The following is an 18,285-nucleotide window of genomic DNA, read 5'->3' on the forward strand; positions in this document are numbered from 1 at the left end:
CAAAAGCACGGACATGACGGACAGACGAACAAGAAACAAGAAATGCACAAAACAACGTCGTCAGCGTTGTCAGCATGGCCAAAGCCCCTCAATTTTTCACACCAAAGTTGGAGAGATTTTGAGGCCAAAAAGACAGCGTTGCCAGCATAGTTGGGTGCGTTTAGGCCGATTTGGCGGCGGTTGTGGTCAGGTTTTAGTCGGATTGGCTTGACGCTCCTCCGTTCTCGGCGGAAGGATACAGTGAGCGCAGGAGCAACGACGCTTGCAGCCAGCGTGATCGCTCAGCACTCCGTGTCTCAGTTTTCTTTGCATTTGCTTTCGTGGACGCTGTACCCGAAAGGATTCTTTGCACCATCTGTGTTTCGAGCGTAGCCTCGACGTTGTTTCAGAGGTGGTAACGAACGGCGCGCCAAGGGAGCGCCGCGCCGACGACGAAGGAGGAGCTCCGCATGCAGCGCTTGGACGACGCCGGGCACTGCTCGTGATCACGAGGCGCACGCTCAAGTGGCTCAAGTGCGCTCACGCGGGCTGAATAAATCAGTTCAAGCCCAAACGCTGTCGCAGCTGATTCTCTGCGGCGGTCGTGACAAGGGCAAGAGCATGCTCATCCCGTAACGACAACTGCCAAAGAGTTTCATTTCATTGCTTCCCATCAAGTCATGATCGCAGGAAAGTGTGGTTTGCTGCACCGGCCTTCTGAATGAACCTGTTGCCTAGTGTCCTTAGCGCGCTTTACCGTTTACCGTGTTAAATGAAGCAAGAGTAGCCGTTGGCCGCTGAAAACGAAAGGATTGCACTGTGCGGTTTCTGCATTCCGGCTTACCGGCTCGACCGGCTCTGCCGAGTAGCGACATCTGGCGAATGACACAAACGTTTGTTGCCCAGAACTGTTCGCTTACGCTTGAATTGAAATGGCTTGAGTCTTAGACGTCTTAGATTGAACTCTCACAATACAATAATTTTTTTAAAAGAGCCGTATACTTCTACTGTAGAGCTTAAAAAATCGAAATGATGATGATGATGATTTCTATTGGTTTCCCCTTTGTATCGGGGTGATGACATGTCATCTTACCAAAAAAGACTAATATATCTATGTTTTGCACTTTTGGTTCAATACTAGCGCTGCTTAGGGCAGGCACAAAAAGCTTATTAGGCACAAAATACTTTTTTTTTCTGTTACAAGTGGTAACTGTCCTAGGCAATATTCCCCTCTCTGTTTTTCGTCCACCAGCATTCTAATCTTCTTTTCGTCCCCTCGACAGCCTTGAAGTTAACTTCCTCTGTGATACCTTTAAATCCTAGGGCTTCTGACAGCCCAATATTCCCTTCATGTAGATTTGGATGGATACCCTCACATTCTAGCACGATGTGCCGCATAGTTTCTGTTTCTTTTCCGCAGACCACGCATACCCCATCATTTTGTGAATACTTCCCCACAAAATTCTTAGTTCGCAGGCAACCTGCTCTAGCCTCAAAAACCAAAGCACTGCCCTGGGAATTATCGTAGAAATTTTCCTTTCTGATGTTCATCTTCTCAGCCCTGTACATCTCTAACGACGTTTTGGCTTCCATTTTTTCCCTCCATTTATTCGTTTCAATCTGCCTTGCCTCTTCTTTGGTTACCTTGGCTGTTTTGGATTCCCCACTGTTCTTTCCGTATTTCATCGTTAGCCTTCTAGTCTTTCTTAACCACTGCGTGTCCACGCTTTTCAAGTATAAGTACCTAAAAACCTTAGCTGCCCACCTTCGTTGATCCATTGCCCTCAACCTCATCTCAAAGCATATTTTACTCTGAGCTTCTCTAACTTCAAACGACGCCCAGCCCATATCTCCCTGAACTGCTTCGTTAGTTGTTTTTCCATGCGCGCCTAAGGCCAGACGTCCTACCGTTCTCTGGTTTACTTCAAGGCGTGATAGAACGTCTGATTTTAAGCAGAGTACAGCATTCGCAAACGTGAGACCCGGAACCATTACTCCTTTCCACATTCCTCTTACTACTTCATATTTGTTATACCCCCACAGAGCTCTATGCTTCATTATAGCTGCGTTTCGCTTTCCCTTAACCTGAAGTTGCTCCTCGTGAGTACTTAAGTAGCTATCCCCTTCGTTTATCCACACTCCCAAATATTTATATTCCTTGACTCTAGGTAATTCGCCTTGCTGGATAGACACTACGTCGGTGGTAGCGTCATTGAAAACCATTATTCCTGATTTTTCTGCACCGAAATTTAACCCGAGGTCAGTGGCTTCCTGGCCGCAAATATTTATTAGCCGCTGCATATCGGTTTGGTTATCAGCTAAAAGAACAATGTCGTCTGCGTATAACATTCCCGGAATATGCTGTTGTACCACTTCGCCTTGCAGCATATATGGGTTAGGCTAAACCCTACTTGAAAACATGACGTTGACGCCGCCATCTAGTGGGAAGAATTAGGACCAAGTATTGCATTAAGCAGAATTCACGCCACCGCTAAATATTTCGATATAAAATGAGTAAGATATATTGTAATGATTCCGCAGTTACCTATATTACCTTGCCCAAGACAATTTTGAAAGCATAAAAGAGCTATGCTAGTTCATAAAGGCATCTGAACCATTGGAAGCGTGGGAAGCTGGAGTAGGGGCGGAAATTTTGCTCGCTCATTCTAAAAAAAATTGTCATTTATCGTGCTCCTGATCATCATTTAACAAGAACGTAGTAAACAACATCAACTAAGATTGCTTGCATGAAGCGCAGAGCACAGCGCATTTGCTGTGCCGTAAAGTTCCGGAAGAACGGCCACCCAAATTTAAGTACAGTGATATCAAGTGAAAAATACGAGATGGGCGAAATTTCGGGTCAAGCGCGGAAAGGACGAATAAGTGACCGCATCTACACATGAAGAGATGATTCGGGTTTGTTTTGTTCACTCATCGGCGCTAAAGCCATGGATTTTACGGGGTGGGCGCGCGTCTTTCAGTAAATTGAATATTTCACCCGTAAAAGGGGGTGGGCGATGTTTCGGGGGAGGGCGTTCACTCGGAACTTTCCGGTAATCTAATCTAAACGCGAGCGTACATTTCGCCGGCGCAGGGGGCTCGCTACTACAGTCGGTAGAAATTCTAGCCTCTGTATCGCTATGTAGCGACGGTAAAAATAAGTTACCGTTCACGGAAACTCTCGCGCATGCAAGGTCGACTTCCGCAATCACCAGTATCTCCTGCTCAAAGCCCGTAAAGACTGAAAACGTAGCTTAAAAAAAAAAAAAAAAAAGGACGTCGTCGTCTCATGTGCGACCCACTCGCTGAAGTAACCATGGTAACGACGACGCTCTAAACCAAACCGCCGCCGTCAAAAACCGCGGACATTCCGGCGGCCAACCATGAAATGAGTGCTTCGCTAGGGTGGCTAGAATTTTTCTAGCCACCCTAGCTTCGCCTCGGACGAGGTCGGACTATGTCGTCATCGCAAGCCGCCGAGCCAACAAATAGTTCTGTCTCGTCGGGGTAATAACTTTTGTTAGCGTGAGCGAATATGCTTACTCTTTTTGGACTTGTTTCTACAAGAACTATAGAGTAGATTTCTGACACAAACAAAAACACTTTGAAATCCATCTCAGGCCCCCTTTAAGACTCCGGTATGTCAATGGTCTTTGACGAAGGATGGCACCAGGTTTTCGCGTCTGACGGTACGTATATATACAAATGGGAAATGGCAACGTTTGACAATATTATTGAAGGTTTGTGTGACCGCTCGGTGAGGCAAATGCGATGGGATTTTGCGTCGGTTTGCCTCGAGGTACTCCACCGTTTCGTCGAAGTCACCATATAGGATTCGAGTATACCCGAAATCGCAGGCATGACTCCGGCTGTGCGAGGTAGAGTTCATTTCGACCCGCCGGTGCACACGTCACAAAATGTGTTAAGCCGCAAACGGACTATGCATTAAAACAGCGTCCCCTACAAACCGGCTTGACGCTCCTCCGTTCTCGGCGGAAGGATACAGTGAGTGCAGGAGCAACGACTTTCGCAGCGTGATCGCTTTGCATTTGTTTTTTGGATGCTGTACCCGAGAGGATTCTTTGCACCATCTGTGTTTCGAGCGTAACCTCGACGTTGTTTGGTAGAGTCTAGTCAAGGGAGCGCCGCGCCGACAACGAAGGCTGAAACTCTTTACGCAGCGCTTGGACCAGCGCATAGCAACCATACCGACACTGGATTGGCTGGTTTTAGAGGAGTGACTACGAAACGTCACACATAGCAACTCTCGGCGTCAAGGACGTTGGAGCAAACGTTGGTTGGAGCGGCCGCGGCTGCCGGATTCCCAAACTATGGGACTCTTCGGGGAGCGAATCTGCGCTGCGATATTTCGCGGAAGCGGTGGAGCGCCGAGCGACGGCATCGTTGAGCTTGAGCGCGCGATGAAGACCGCACGTGAGCGTTCGAGTTTCTAGGTGCGATCGCCGCTAGTTACGTCTGGGAAGACGCGAAGTCGTCATCGGAGTAGAGCCGTAGATCCACCGTCGGAGTAGCACCCAGTGCTGCAACGAAGGGTGAGTGCGCTCTCCTCACACTGCCATTTTGGCTTGCGGCTGAACTGTTTTAATCACAGTGTGCTGATGAGTTGTTTTCGTGAAATTTCTCTCTTTCTTGCGTGCACGGAAGGGGGCAGCGTAGTGTGGATGTCTGTAATGTAGATCATCGATATTGCACGGCGTAAAACACTGGTTTCTTTGCGCCTGGTTACGAAGATGATCTCGAGTCAGCGCGAACGGACTAATAAGCTGAAATGCGATCTCAGCCTGTTCTGCTGTTTTCTGTACACGCACTCGCGAACTGGAGCTGTGCAGTGCCGGTGTCATAATTAAAAAAAAAAAAACGTGCATCGAGTTTTACAAACCGCCTAATTTTAAGCACCAAGGAAACTCATTAAGAGGATCCTCAAATTTTGTTAGCTGTGATGCCAACGTGACTACCCTGGAAGTCACTTTCAGCACAGCTTCCGACGTTGCAAGTCAGGCATCCTGCCAAGCAGACTTAAATTTGCCAATACATGAAACCACTTCCTCATTTAATGCACCCTCCCGGCCCCTTTCTTAATTGAATTTGAGCCGCTGTGGTTCAATTGAAGCTTCAAGCTTGGCCTAAATAATGGCAAACCTGCAGGGAAGCCTTTGTTTTGATATTTGTTACACTTTTGAACGATCCAAGCAGTGCAATGTTTCTGTTCGACAAACATGCACTGTATAGGCGTGAATGTACATGTAATTTGTATTTTGGTGAGGTGATGCTTGCATTTTTCATGATGGATGCATTTTTTTGAACTCCTCTCCTTCAGGTGGTGTCCGTATCGGTGGGCAGAGAGAGGCCGTACGGATGATGAGCACCTAGTGCACGTGGTTCCTCGGGGCCCAGCTGGCACGAGGTGTGGGCGACTGGTTCCTGCTCCTTTTATGGAGCATCCCTGTTTTGGCAGTACTTGTCAATGCCATCAAGCAGCACAAAGGGTAGTGCCTTTGCAGATATAAGAGCATTAGATAAATGTGCAGCCTCCCGCTGTGCCTGTGAATCACAAACATGGCAGCTATGCCGACGTCAGGGCAAGCTATCTGTGGTTCCTTGTGTTGTCCTATCTATACACATTTGAGCAGACATTTTAAACAAAGTTCTACCTGCCGGTATCACTGATAGTTGGGCGCTTTGTAATAAATATTTGTGCCTCAAAGCTGTTATGCTTGCATTCTTTTGCAGGCTTGTCACCATCTGCTGGCATAATGTCCACAGCGGAGCCACCAGAGTGCATCAGAGATGACGCATCTTCATCCTGTGAGTTCGGAAGTTTTGCGCGCCAACCTGCAAGATGAAGGCTCATCTTGCCACTGGGTGGAGGAGTATAGCCTCCGGACAAACACATCATGGATTACAGCAAAGTGTCAAAAGTGAGAATTGTAATACTAGCGGGATCACAATTCTGCTTCTTTGAAAGACCATAGTGCACACGCAGATGGGTGCCCCACATTCCTTGAGGAGTGTTTTGGTAATCGTCCAGCTTGAAAACACCGCAGCTCTACATTTTGTGTTCCACCCCATTCCTCTCGAAAACACCATGACAAAGTGCATGTGCGGGTGATTGGGTCAGAATAACAGTGTTGTTACGTTAGTGCACACTTCAAAACCAAGCTACACGTTGTTACATTGCGGTAGGACAAGTGCCACAAACCATGGTTTAAGGTGAAAAGATGTATTCACCTGTCAGACATCAAAGAACTGAAGCAAAGCTACGTGCCACACACAGCTTTGTGTATGTGGCGGAGGAGGGTTGCACATACAGTCGCAGGAGGAGGCTAGCTCAGTGCTATGCCCCACTACCCTAGTGCCATCTTCTCATGACATGAGAGCCCCTTAAGAAAGAGATCTGCCAAACTTGTAAGAGCACCGTAACCTGCAAGTTTGTAAGTTCCTTTAATTTAATATTGTTAGTCTTACAGCAAATATTTACATGAAGCAAATTTTCACACAAGCTTCTGCATTTGATGCTCATGGACAGTTTGAAAACTTGCAAGCGTGAAACAAAACGAAACCTAATAGCTGCATTTGGTTAGAACTTCTCTACCCATCACGGTGGCTCAATGGATAAGGCGCTGTGTTGCCAAACCCAAGGACATGAGTTCGATCTTAGCCACGATGGCTGCTTTTCGGATGGAGGCGGAAAGTGAAAATGCCGGTATGCGGATATTTTGGCGCGTGTTAAAGATCCCCTGCAAGGGGTCAAATTACTCTGGAGCCCTCCACTACGGCGTACCTCATAGACCAGGTGGAGCTTCAGCGCGTTAAACCCCACCATCACAGTTAAAACTTCTCCGCTAACCAATTGCTCAATTCACTGGAATGAGGTGAAATATTGAAAATCATGCATGATTATTGATTGAAATGCACTGGCAAAAGCAGCATATTTGTAGCTAATTTCTACAGTCCACTCCAAGAAAAAAGCCGTTTGTTCGCCGGGCTCTTTCTAGGTGTATGCGACCTAGCGAAGCGCAACCCTTTCATTGGTGTTGGAGACCTCAACGCGGACGACCCTAACTGGGGACACCAGACAAAAGTGGGGGAAGAATAGTCACACAGGCAGCACATGATTTGGAACTCGAGCACCTAACAGACCTTCCAAGTCCTACAAGAATTGGCAATAGCGCCTGCAAAGACACATGCCCAGACCTTACAATCAACAGGACAGCTCGTGAGTGAACCTCTAAGAAACATGAGGCAGTGACCACTGCATACTACGCACACAAATAGACACTGGAGTCATTCGAAAAAAAACTGGATAAGCCAAAATTGCCTATTTGAACACATTCAGAACAGAAAGCAAACATCAGCTTGGAAAAATAACCTCACTGACTGAGACATCCTTCTGCAACATCCTTCAGGATGTCCGCGAGCAATGCACAAAGCGCGTAGAATGCACAGCAGGCAGGGCCTAGTCAAGCGGTGGAGATGCCAAAAGCACAACAGGAAGGTGAAGCTCAAGATTGCACAGGTCGCAGCTAAGGCCGAAGGTTACTCCACTCAACTAGCCAAACTCTACTGGGAACAATTCTATATCCAGCACTTTGGGCACATCATGAACGTGGCTTATTCTAAGAGCACTCATAGATCTGACTAAATCTAAAAGGGAAACCAACAAAGCACTGGTGCGCCTCTTTCGAAGACACCCGAGTCCAAACTACTTGACGAAGCAAGGGAGAAATGCTTTAGAAAGCATCACTCACCTTGCTACACTGACTAATACAAAGTAGCAGATAACTCCAAACTCAGCAGAGCCATTAGAAAATAGGCGGTCCATGCAGCTATATGGAATATAGCTCAAAACCCAGCTGCAGGGGCAGATCGCATAGGTAACGCCACGATATGCAACTTAGGCAATGATGCCATCCAAGAGCTCACTGCGTTCATAAATGCACAGCAAGAGGTGGAGGCTGTTCCAACAAAGTGGAAACACATGGAGGTCATACTCATCCCCAAGCCCAGAAAGAAGCTCCAGGCTGACAACCTTAGACTGATTTCGCTCGCGTCTTGCCTCGGCAAACTGTACAAGGGAATACTGACTAAACGGCTTCAAAACTGCATCAAGAGAATGACCTTTTTCTGCACACTATGTTGAGATTTCGAGCAAAGCTCTCTGCACAGGATGTGCTCCTCCAACTGGAGGAGGAAGTCATGAAGAACACAACCACAAGAGGTGAATGGATCGTCAGAGCCGTTGACATCAAAAGAGCTTTTGATAACGTCACCCCCAAGGCCATACTAACAGGCCTAGACAACCTTAACTGCGGCAAGCAAATGAATCCACAGCTATGTGAAGGCATTTCATTCTACCCGAGCAGCCGTGACTGGCATAAGTGTCGCTCGCACTGGCACGTTCACAATACATAACAAAGGCACCCCACAGGGCTCTGTATCACTCCCACTATTGTACGTACCTATGATTGGCCTGACCAAAAAGTTGCAAGACATCGCGGACATAAGAGATGCCATGTACACAGATGATATAACGATCTATTACCAAGGGCTCCTTGGACAAAAAGGAAGCAAAGCTACAACCAGCAGCCACATGCATCGAACAGTACATCCACAAATGAGGCCTCGAATGTCCAACAGGAAAATCAAATAACTCAGGCCTCGTGGTACAAGTTGAACTGAACGATTCCGGTAACCACATCTTTATCTCAAAGTATACTTCGAGGGCAAAGAGATCCAGGAAAAAACTGGTGCGCATACTAGGGGTGGCGATTCAATGCAACCGACGGAGCACCCACACTATAGCCTTGCTCAAAACCACGACGACACAGGTCTCCAGAATAATAAGGCGAATAGCAAACCGATGCACCGAAATGAGAGAAGAAGACAGAGAGAGAGAGAAATAATTATTTATTGGAGAGTTTAGCTCCAACCCAAACAGGAGCTGGCTACTCCAGGCATTGGAGTATACAAAAGGTACAATACTTGCCCTAAGGAACCACAAGGGGTTAGATTAAGTACATTGAGACAGCAGCGGTCCTTACAGCAGTGGAATAAAGTTAAAAAAAAACAAAAAAAAGAAAAACAAGAGAACTATACACATCTATATACAGAGAAGAAGACATTTTGAAGCTGGTGCGCAGCTTGGTAATGAGCAGGGCTACATATGGTCTGGCCTACCAGAGCATGAAGCTTTCCAGAGAGCAACAATCATTAGAAAAGCATACATGACGGCACTAACGCTACTGATATGCACGTCAACAGAAAAGCTACTGGCTTTAGAAGTCCATAACACATTTAAAGAACAAGGAGAAGAGCAACCCAAGGCCCAGACTGAGAGGCTGATGCAGACCCTGACTAGTAGGCCACTCCTGCACCAGCTGTGTTACACGGAACAAATAAGAGAAATATCCAAAATGTCCTGATGAAATCTGCCAGAAGTTCCATGTCGCCCCCGTAAACATGGACCCCGACCTCCACCAAGACAGACGCCCAGCACAAGTAGACGTCATACGCTTCATTTTCTCTTTCAAGGACAACACGGTGTACATGTACGCAGCCATACAAGATCCAAGGAAAGGACGCAGGGTAGCTGTAGTCATACACCCAAACCTCCATATTAATGCTCCTGTGGCTCGCTATGTGATCGTACCGTGACAGATGCCAAGGAGCTAGCTGTTGCTTTAGAAGCAGCAGAAGACTTCTGGACGGGCCATTCACACTAATTTCCCATTTACAAGAAACTTGTAGACACTTTCTGACCAGACGAGTAAGCCACCGCACACTTTGTGTACAGCCTCCCAAATTTTTAACAATATAGCAGGAGCAACGACCGATCGGCATGTTAGCGCCTTATCACGGTGTTCAGCAGCGAAATAGGCAAGAGTACGCACATGCGCATTGGGCTATCAGCTGTATGAGTATCGTCTGCTACGCTGTTTCCTTGAGAGTGGTACACTCCCCGCCACTGCATGTGAATAACTTTGTTCATGAGAAACCGTGGTATTGGATGCGCATGGGCATATCAAATGTGCATGTGATTTTTTTTTCAGGTCATTTGCCCTTTCCCAGCGTGAGGAATGTCATGGAAAAGATAAATAAAAGTACAACAGCACCGGTGTTATGGCTGGAATGGCCATAGGCCGCTTCGCAATTTAATGTGATGAATAAGAAATCTGATAACAATAAAACTTGTGCCCCATGGTGCTAAGCTACTTTTGCGGTAGCGAAACGACCTTGCAAGATAAGAAAAATCAGGGGGTGTGTTGTCTTGAGGAGAACAGCGGAGCAGATGACATTCCCACAACAGATAGTTTTAGGCGCATGCGCGTACTCTCGCCTGTTTGGCCAGTGAACACCGTTATAAGGTGCTGGCATGCCAATCAGTTGTCGCTCGTGCTATATTATTAAACATTTGTGAGGCTGTAGTCTTCCAGACTAAAGGCGGTGTACCCCAACAACCTCAGCATCCACCTAAGATCCAACACAGGAGCCTGTGGGGCCCAGCGCACTCGGGAATATACTGCAAACCAAGCACCTGGTGATTAGGACCTTGAAGAACCCATGCCACTTCCCAGGCCATCATATTACCGTGGTATCAGGAAAAGATACCCTGGCCACACGAATCCCTCATGAGGGCAGAATCCACCGACTGGAGACAGCCGCAGACAAGTATGTTCTCAAACTTACAGGAGCCATGAAGAAAAAATACAACTTCGTTTAATTTGAAAGAACTAGGCTTCAGTATCTCACTCAGCTCCATTAGAGCCGCAAAAAATGTTTTTTTAACGAAAAAAAAGCAACAAGTATTTAAAAACTTTCAAATTTTGCGCCACAGTGACGTGTTATGAGCAAGAAAGACGTCATACGGGCCAGCAATAAAAAATTCCCCCGCATTTCCCCGAGGGGGAGAATGTGAAAGTGCGAATGCACGGTTGTCGGCCCGCTTGCAGCGCTTGCGCTCGGCCCCCGCAGCCCACCGCCTCGCCGCCTTCTCTTCCATCGGGTTTGTAATATCACGTGTACACCACGCAGTTATCAAGCCGCTATAACGCCGCTGAGTCGCCAACGCACGCTGCTGACGACGTAGTTTGAATGTGTTAAAGATATAAGGCGCGTCACTAACACTGATATCACCGTCGCGTCCGTGGCTTGGTCGGTAGAGCGTCGCGCTGCGGCCGCAAAGTCCTCGGATCGAAACCTGGCGCCGGATGCTGTTTCTTTTTTAAATATAGAGGAGCACTGCGGACGCCGCCGCCGCCGGCGGTGGATGGTTTGGGGTCGCTTATAAAGTGCATTCGCACTTAAAACAATTTTCAGTGCGTTAACTGCACGTTAGCATTCAAGTGATGCAGTCAAATGGAACTAGAGGCCCCATTACAGACGTCCAGTCATGTGTCGTGGCGACAGCTCAGTTAGGCGGCCGGCCGCCAATCGCACAAACAAGGTTCTGTGACGTTGTAGAAAAGTTGCAGGAAATTGGCTAGGGGGTCGCGACTGCTTCACACGTTTTCTTTAATATCTCCGTTATTTGTTCGAAGATTGCGATGATATTGGTATCATTGTTATCGGAACTAAGCAGTCTTTCTAATATTAACCCAACTTGTATTTTGTCTTCATGGCTCCTTTAAACTTGCTGAGTACAATTTACCCTACACTATATGCCCACTGGGCCATCAGGAAAAATCCACACCGCATGGAATGCCAAAGCACAACGGCTATCCCCAAAATCGGAAACCCTAATGCGGAGAAATGGGCGGCACTGCTGCCAAGCGACTGCTGTGACGACCAGATCTGTCTGATCCAGTGGGCACATAAAGCAGTAGAGGCCGTTGGAGCCCGGAACCAGTAGTAAATTCCCGTGCTGACCCCATCGGGAGCTGCAGCACGTGGCACAGGATCCCAGTGGGGGTGCCACCCAACGACTAGCAAAATATAAATAAACGTTTTCCTAGTCCAGTCTATTCAAATCAACTTTTTAACTGCAAAGCTGTAGTTACTGGCCTTAATTCCCATGTTGCAAAAAACTCCCAGAGTGCATACCCACTGAGAGAGATTGGCCAAGATTGGCAAAAAAAAATCTCCACTGTTCATTGTATTTGTGACAACACTTGCTCGAAATGACACACATCATTGAACGAGGGGTGTGCGTGCACCCCTCGTTCATTTGTCCTCATGTTGTTGTGCACACCAGCTCAGTACCGTAAAAGAGCCCTTGCACGTAGCAGTGTTTAAAAGACATGCAGCTCGGGGGAAACCACTGTGGCCACCGCATTTTGTACAAGCCATTATAGATCATGAGAGACATTGCTACAAGTGTACCCAGTCCTTCCCGAGACGACTTACAGATCCCGCCACCGCTGACTCAAGTTGATGAAAAAGAGCTGACGAAAGTCTACGATGCTGAGAATGACTTTTCATCCACAACTCGCCGCAAAGACAACGAAAACCTATTCGATGCGCATGGCGACAATTGCTAGCACCATTCCTATGCAAATAAGCAACAATACTGAAACTTAACCATGTGCCCGGCAATGCTCACCTAAAACAGCCTCGCCATCCCAGTCTTGTGCATGAGTGCAAGCTTCCCTGGATTTATTTTTTTGTTTCCAGTCGTTTACTGAACTATAAAAACCAATCTGTGCCCTGTTACCCAACATTGTCGGCTGAAAGTGGTAGAGCAGGGACACAAGACAAAAATTTCTTAAGGCATTTAAAGGGTCCATGACGACAAAATTCAACTTTATTGAATTTGAAAAAGTGACCTTTGGTAACACAGCTCTATTCCAGCCATAAAAGATGTTTTTTAACGTAAAAAAAGGCGAGAAATATTGGAAAACTTTCAAATTTCGCACTAAAGTGACATAATATGAGTCATGTTACCTGCACATTAGCATTCACATGGTACAACCAAACAGAACAAGACGACCCACTACAAGCGGCCAGTCATGTTTCTTGCCAGTGGCTGTTGTCGGTACCCACCGATCGCACAAACAAGATTCCACGATGTCGTAGAGACATCGCCAGAAAGTTGTTGGGAAGTCGCTACTCCCTCGTCTTTTTTAACAGTGGAGCTGCTTAAGCTCGAGTTCCCTCTGTGCCTGGCATGGTTCGAAACTTGCCGCAGCAAAACGGAGAGAGGAAAATGCTAGGGCCAGAAGTGTGAGGGAAAGTGGCCAGGAGGCAAGGAGCCCGCGAGCAGGGGTTGGGAGTGCGTGCCTCAAGGCTTTTCGTCGTCTGAATCAAACCTGGCTCCCTCGTGCAATGAAATTGGAGCAGTGGGAGATACTGCTGTCTAGCTCCCTACCTCATGATCAACTTCTGATGGCCAAGAGGGCAAGCCAAGCTGTGACGGCACAGTTACCTGAAATAAGGAACCACCCCCCTCAAAACTAAGCCAACAAGTGTGAGGGGAAGTGACGTGGAGGAAAGGAGCTGACAAGCAGGTGTGGGGAATGCGTGTCACGGCACAGATGTTCAGGTGGGGGAGGCGTGCATCAGGATTGGCTGCGCCTAGTGACGACATAAGATCCGACATGCAGGTGCTCTCCAAGCTGAGGGATACGGCATGCACTCGACGGCATCGGTGACCGTTAAGATAAGTATACCTGTGAAAAGCCAAGGTAAAGCTAGTGAAGACCACCAGCTCCACTGTTTCCTCAGCGTTTACATCTCAACTGCAAAGGTGGCACTATCGTTACTTTGAGACAAAGCAGTAGTTTTAATGAACAGAACTTGCTTTTTGTCTTCATGGCCCATACCTTTTGTAAACTACAAGGAAAGCCCTTGTTAACAGCACATATTTCATAGTAAACATTCACTGCACAAAAATATGACAATGAAGAGAATAATCGACATGATACACCCACTTCGCCCGATCCTATACCTTATTAATACATTTTATGTCTGACACTGCAAGCAAAAATAAAGATTTTAAATGGGGTTACACCAAACACAACGTGATGAGCATTTTTTTATTCTACAAAAGGTTAACTGTAATAAATTGTTAGTAAGCCAAGAGGTTTTTAAAATTTTTTCGATATTTTAAAGGAGTAAACACTATTTCACGAGTCCGTGTTAACCCATAAAACTATATTTAATTAGTTAAGACGTGTTGCCACTGATGATCTACAGCTTCATTCATGGTATCAGTTTCTGCTTTGGCCGCTAAAAGCCCAGGAGCAGAATGCTGGGTGCTGTGGGGCACACCTAACTTCTTTGCATCTTTGTCACTATCTTGATCCCTTGTCGTGTGCTTCAAAGGAATGAAGAGGCCACTTTCTTAGACCAGCTATACCTGTTTCCCCTTTATTTCAATTAAAAACTAGTCTCTCTGAATTGAGGCAGTCTGAAACTGCCCAAAGGTGGGGGTGGTAAGGCTGAAGGGGCCAAAAGATGCCACAAGCCCCCCTGAAATGTTGACTGTGTGGCTATTTTTGCAGTGAATGTGCTTGATGGTTTCATTCTTGACTAATATACATGCTGCTGAGAGGGAAAGGGGCAGACCACTTTGAGTCTCACAAGCTGGAAGTTTTTTGCAAAATGCCTCTCTAAGCTAGTTTTATGTCACAGAGCAGCTGGCCCAAGCTGTTTTCTGGCTGCTCAATGCTGAGGCAATGATACTGCTTTAAATTGTTCTAAGCAACTTCTATGCCCACCATCGCAGGAAGGCATCTTGACATCTTCATAAAGTGCACCGTATTGGTTTTTAGAAGTCATACTGCAGTGTCAGTACTCCTGTAATTTGTTGTGGTGCATCATCATCATCTGCTTGCAGCGCCACTATCCTCATCATGAACAGGACTGTGCTCCAGGGCCGGTCGCACGTCTACGCCGCTCTCTAAGTTCCGGCCAGGCCTTACGCACCTGAATAAATGTAGGAGAGCCACGGAGCGTAACCGAGTCCATGGCTCCCTTTCCTACAAAACCGTTTCAAGCACAGGGGCACGCAGCTCAGAAATGACCCAGACACTCAAGGAACACGCTACCAAAAGCTTTTGACTGGTGTAGTGGAGGCATGATTTTCCCCACATGCCTCCTCAGTTACACATGGTGCTGTAATCTTTTCTTCATTTTTATTCTTTTCAGCATGGTGCTCCATAAAACATGGAGGTGCAAACAACGCACGGAAGAAGCCATCTGGCAGCAGCGGTGCCTCTTGCCCGGCTAAAATAGATATAAAAATAAAAAAACTAAACAGACACACTAAAAGGAACGATCCTTTCTTGCGAAGGCCGAGCCCCCTGCCTGCAGTGATCAGGCTGTGGCACCAAGAGGGCCACAGCCCTAGCACCACATCTGCCGATGCCCTGCGGTGTCTGTGTCCGTGTCCCGCCACCACGACCAAGGAGACATTCTTGGGGTACTTCAACGACGCCATGTCCCCTGCAGCCATCCGGCTCCACGAGAGCAAGCTCCTGGTGCAAGAGGGAGGCTTCACCGTGCTGGCCAATGCTGCTCTGAACCCCCTGCCAGCCGCAGTCTACTACTGGCACAGGCTCTGGTGGCAGGAGAATTTTGGCAAGCATGTGGACCCCTTGGACAAGCTGGCAGAGAAGATGCCAACATACGAAGAGCAAGGTGAGCATGCTTTGTTAACTTGTGCCACAGCTACGGAATGTGGCACTGGAGAAAAAAAAAGAAGTGTTGTTCAACTCTGCTCAGCATAGCACGCTGTAGTTTCTGCTCGTGTTAACGGCAGCCATAGGCAAGCTGTGAGGACGCAGCCAAGGAGATTAGAGAACTTCATTGCAAATGCAACATGGTATGTTACCACTATATTGTTTGTCAGTGTGTTGAACCATAACCTGTTCGCTAATGTGCGCATAATTTGAACCGCCATTGCATTACTGCCACCAGCATAACAAATGACTGAGGGGAGAGACACAAACATGCACTTTCTTTGTATGAAATAGCTGTACATACTAAGAAATAGCTCTACATACTAATCACATCGACAAAAATGATGCAGGAGAGTACTAACTGTCCTTAGGCAACCCTGTCTGCTCCATAGCATTGGCAAAGGGTACACCAAGTCCCTCTAGGCCGATTCTAATTGCTGCATGGTCTAGCATGGTTTCTCAAAGTGGGTTCCGCAGGCTCCTCCTCAGGGTTCCATGAGCCATCGATAAATTTTCCCTTGTTCTGCGCTCGCCAAGTAACTTAGATTGCGAACCCGAGGTGCAGTTGATCTAAGCAACCTCCATTACTCATGCCCAATTGTCAGTAAGCACACCTCAGTGCATAACACAAAGGCGCGAGCTGCGCAATAAATAGGTACCACCAGCAGCTTGTAGCCAGCCAGACTCCGAAAGTGGGCCACGTCGTTAAACTATTGCACTTGAATCTCGGCCCTTTATACCCCGATGCGGATTTCTCCTGTTTGAGGATAGGTGCCGCAAGCTTATGTGGTCGTGTAAAGTCAACATTCACGCGCAATAAATTGGCGAAAGGGGGGGGGGGTGTTCGTTGGCACTTAGTGGAGCTTTGCAGGGTTCCCTGGGACCAAAATGCCTGAGAACCCCTAGTCTACTGTATCTGTAGCAGGACTTCTTGGCAAGGGATTCATGCTTTTGGTGACTCCTATAACTGAATAAAGCTTATTATTTAAAACTGCACGGTGTTATTACCTGCTCGTTATCCACTCTTTTCTTTATGCAGGGATTGAAGTCCGGCTGAACCACACCAAAGATGGCGCCTCCTGGGCAGTCCTTGTGGCCACGCCAATTATAAGGCGGGCCCAGCAACTCCACGCAGCATGTGAACTGATTTTTGTCGACTCGACGTCATCCTGTGACGTGACACATGCCACGGTCACAGTTCTGCTGGCTGCAACGAGTGCTGGGGCAGTCCCCATAGCTGTCTTGCTCCACAACTCCCAGACAGCCCAGGCCTACACCACAGCATTCGCACTCCTCAAGGAGACCTACCCATTGTGCTTCGTCAGCGTAAGTGACATGCACGTGTGGTGCTTTCACTTACAGTGTCGTGTCGTTTTCTTTTAGAAATGCTTGTCAAATCTATGTCACAAGTCAATAAGCATGTGTTGTTGAACCTAATGGAAAGATTTTAAACACAATGCACAGGGAAAAGGACCAGTACAATCATGAGGGCATGGTGCAAAATTCTTTTCTTGTTTTTTGAGCTTTCAACCAAAGCAGACTTTTCCTGCAAAGTTTGGTGAAAGGGCAACATTATTGGTCAGCCATTTTATTCATGGGCAAAAGATGATAAATTGAAATTGTTATTAAGGGAAAGAACCACCTGGAGAGACAGAAGTACATGTAATTTAAGTATGTGTCTTGACTTTGATATCTTGACACTGGAGGGTGCATATTTCTAATTTGACCAGGTGGCACGTGCTGGTGGGTCCAATTTTCTGCACAATATAGCAGTGACTCGCAAAGAAAAGCCAGTGCCAACATCTGTAATAAAGGCACGTGAGCCCCACAGTACGCCTCAGCAATACCGCCTGTATAATATTGCCAGTCACATAGCATGATTTCCTGCAGGAACAGCAGGGACACCTAGTCCAGCCACTCATCTTTAGTGCGGCAGGTAGAAATGGGCGTCTGCCCTTATGTCTCCACTCGGGCACGACATGCAGCTTGACAGGCAAACACTAAGAAACCATGGACATGTAGGAGCACCACCTCACAACGGCTAGACAAACCCTGCAATGTTTCTTATAGTTTCCACGAAGTGGCGCTGCCAATCGGGTGACTGCCCAAGCCGGGAGCACATGCAAAATCTAGAAACAGGCGAGAGCAACAGGGATGTGGATCTTTCGCCATTTTCGGCTGACACACGACAGGGAATGTTGGCCTGAGAGCAGTCGTATTTTTGCCGTCAATAGCAGTGCCATGGTTACCAATGGTGCCACTTTCTGTAGCAGAGGTGGTGCTGAAATCGAGTGCATATTCTGCCGTGCCTGCATGCATGAAGCAGCGATGACTGCTTGATGCGCCCCAATTTGCAAATGTCCCCAGGGGGTGGTCCAGTGTCGCTTCCGCAGTGGAAGTAGGGCAGTAGGGGCAAGTTGAATTAGTCACCACAAGGCTAGAAGTCCACGTTGCACGAACAGCAGGCGTCGGTGCAACACCCATGCAAATTCTCTAAAGCGTGACCACCTCACGGTGGGTTAAGCCGCCAGGAAAGTCAGCCCCATGCAGAGGAAGACTGCCACGCGTGGAGTGCCGAAGAGAGGCTGTTTTACAGGGACAGACAACCAATTTTTGTCGAGTATATATTCTCTATCCCAAATGAAAGTGCATCACTTAAAGCACCTTA

General features: G+C 47.4%; 1 pseudogene across 1 annotated transcript; it reads left to right on the plus strand.

The window, feature by feature from the left end:
• The first annotated feature begins 4,282 nt into the window (after nt 1-4,282).
• On the plus strand, nt 4,283-18,019 carry LOC144179899 (uncharacterized; annotated as a pseudogene). Its single transcript, XR_013324336.1, has 6 exons — nt 4,283-4,532; nt 5,318-5,404; nt 5,731-5,918; nt 15,085-15,576; nt 16,657-16,943; nt 18,011-18,019. The product of XR_013324336.1 is annotated as an uncharacterized LOC144179899 (transcript).
• Nucleotides 18,020-18,285: the final 266 nt, after the last annotated feature.

Source organism: Haemaphysalis longicornis, unplaced genomic scaffold (assembly GCF_048455015.1).
Source record: "Haemaphysalis longicornis isolate Haplotype H1 unplaced genomic scaffold, Haemaphysalis longicornis Haplotype H1 scaffold_4, whole genome shotgun sequence".
NCBI lineage: Eukaryota > Metazoa > Arthropoda > Arachnida > Ixodida > Ixodidae > Haemaphysalis > Haemaphysalis longicornis.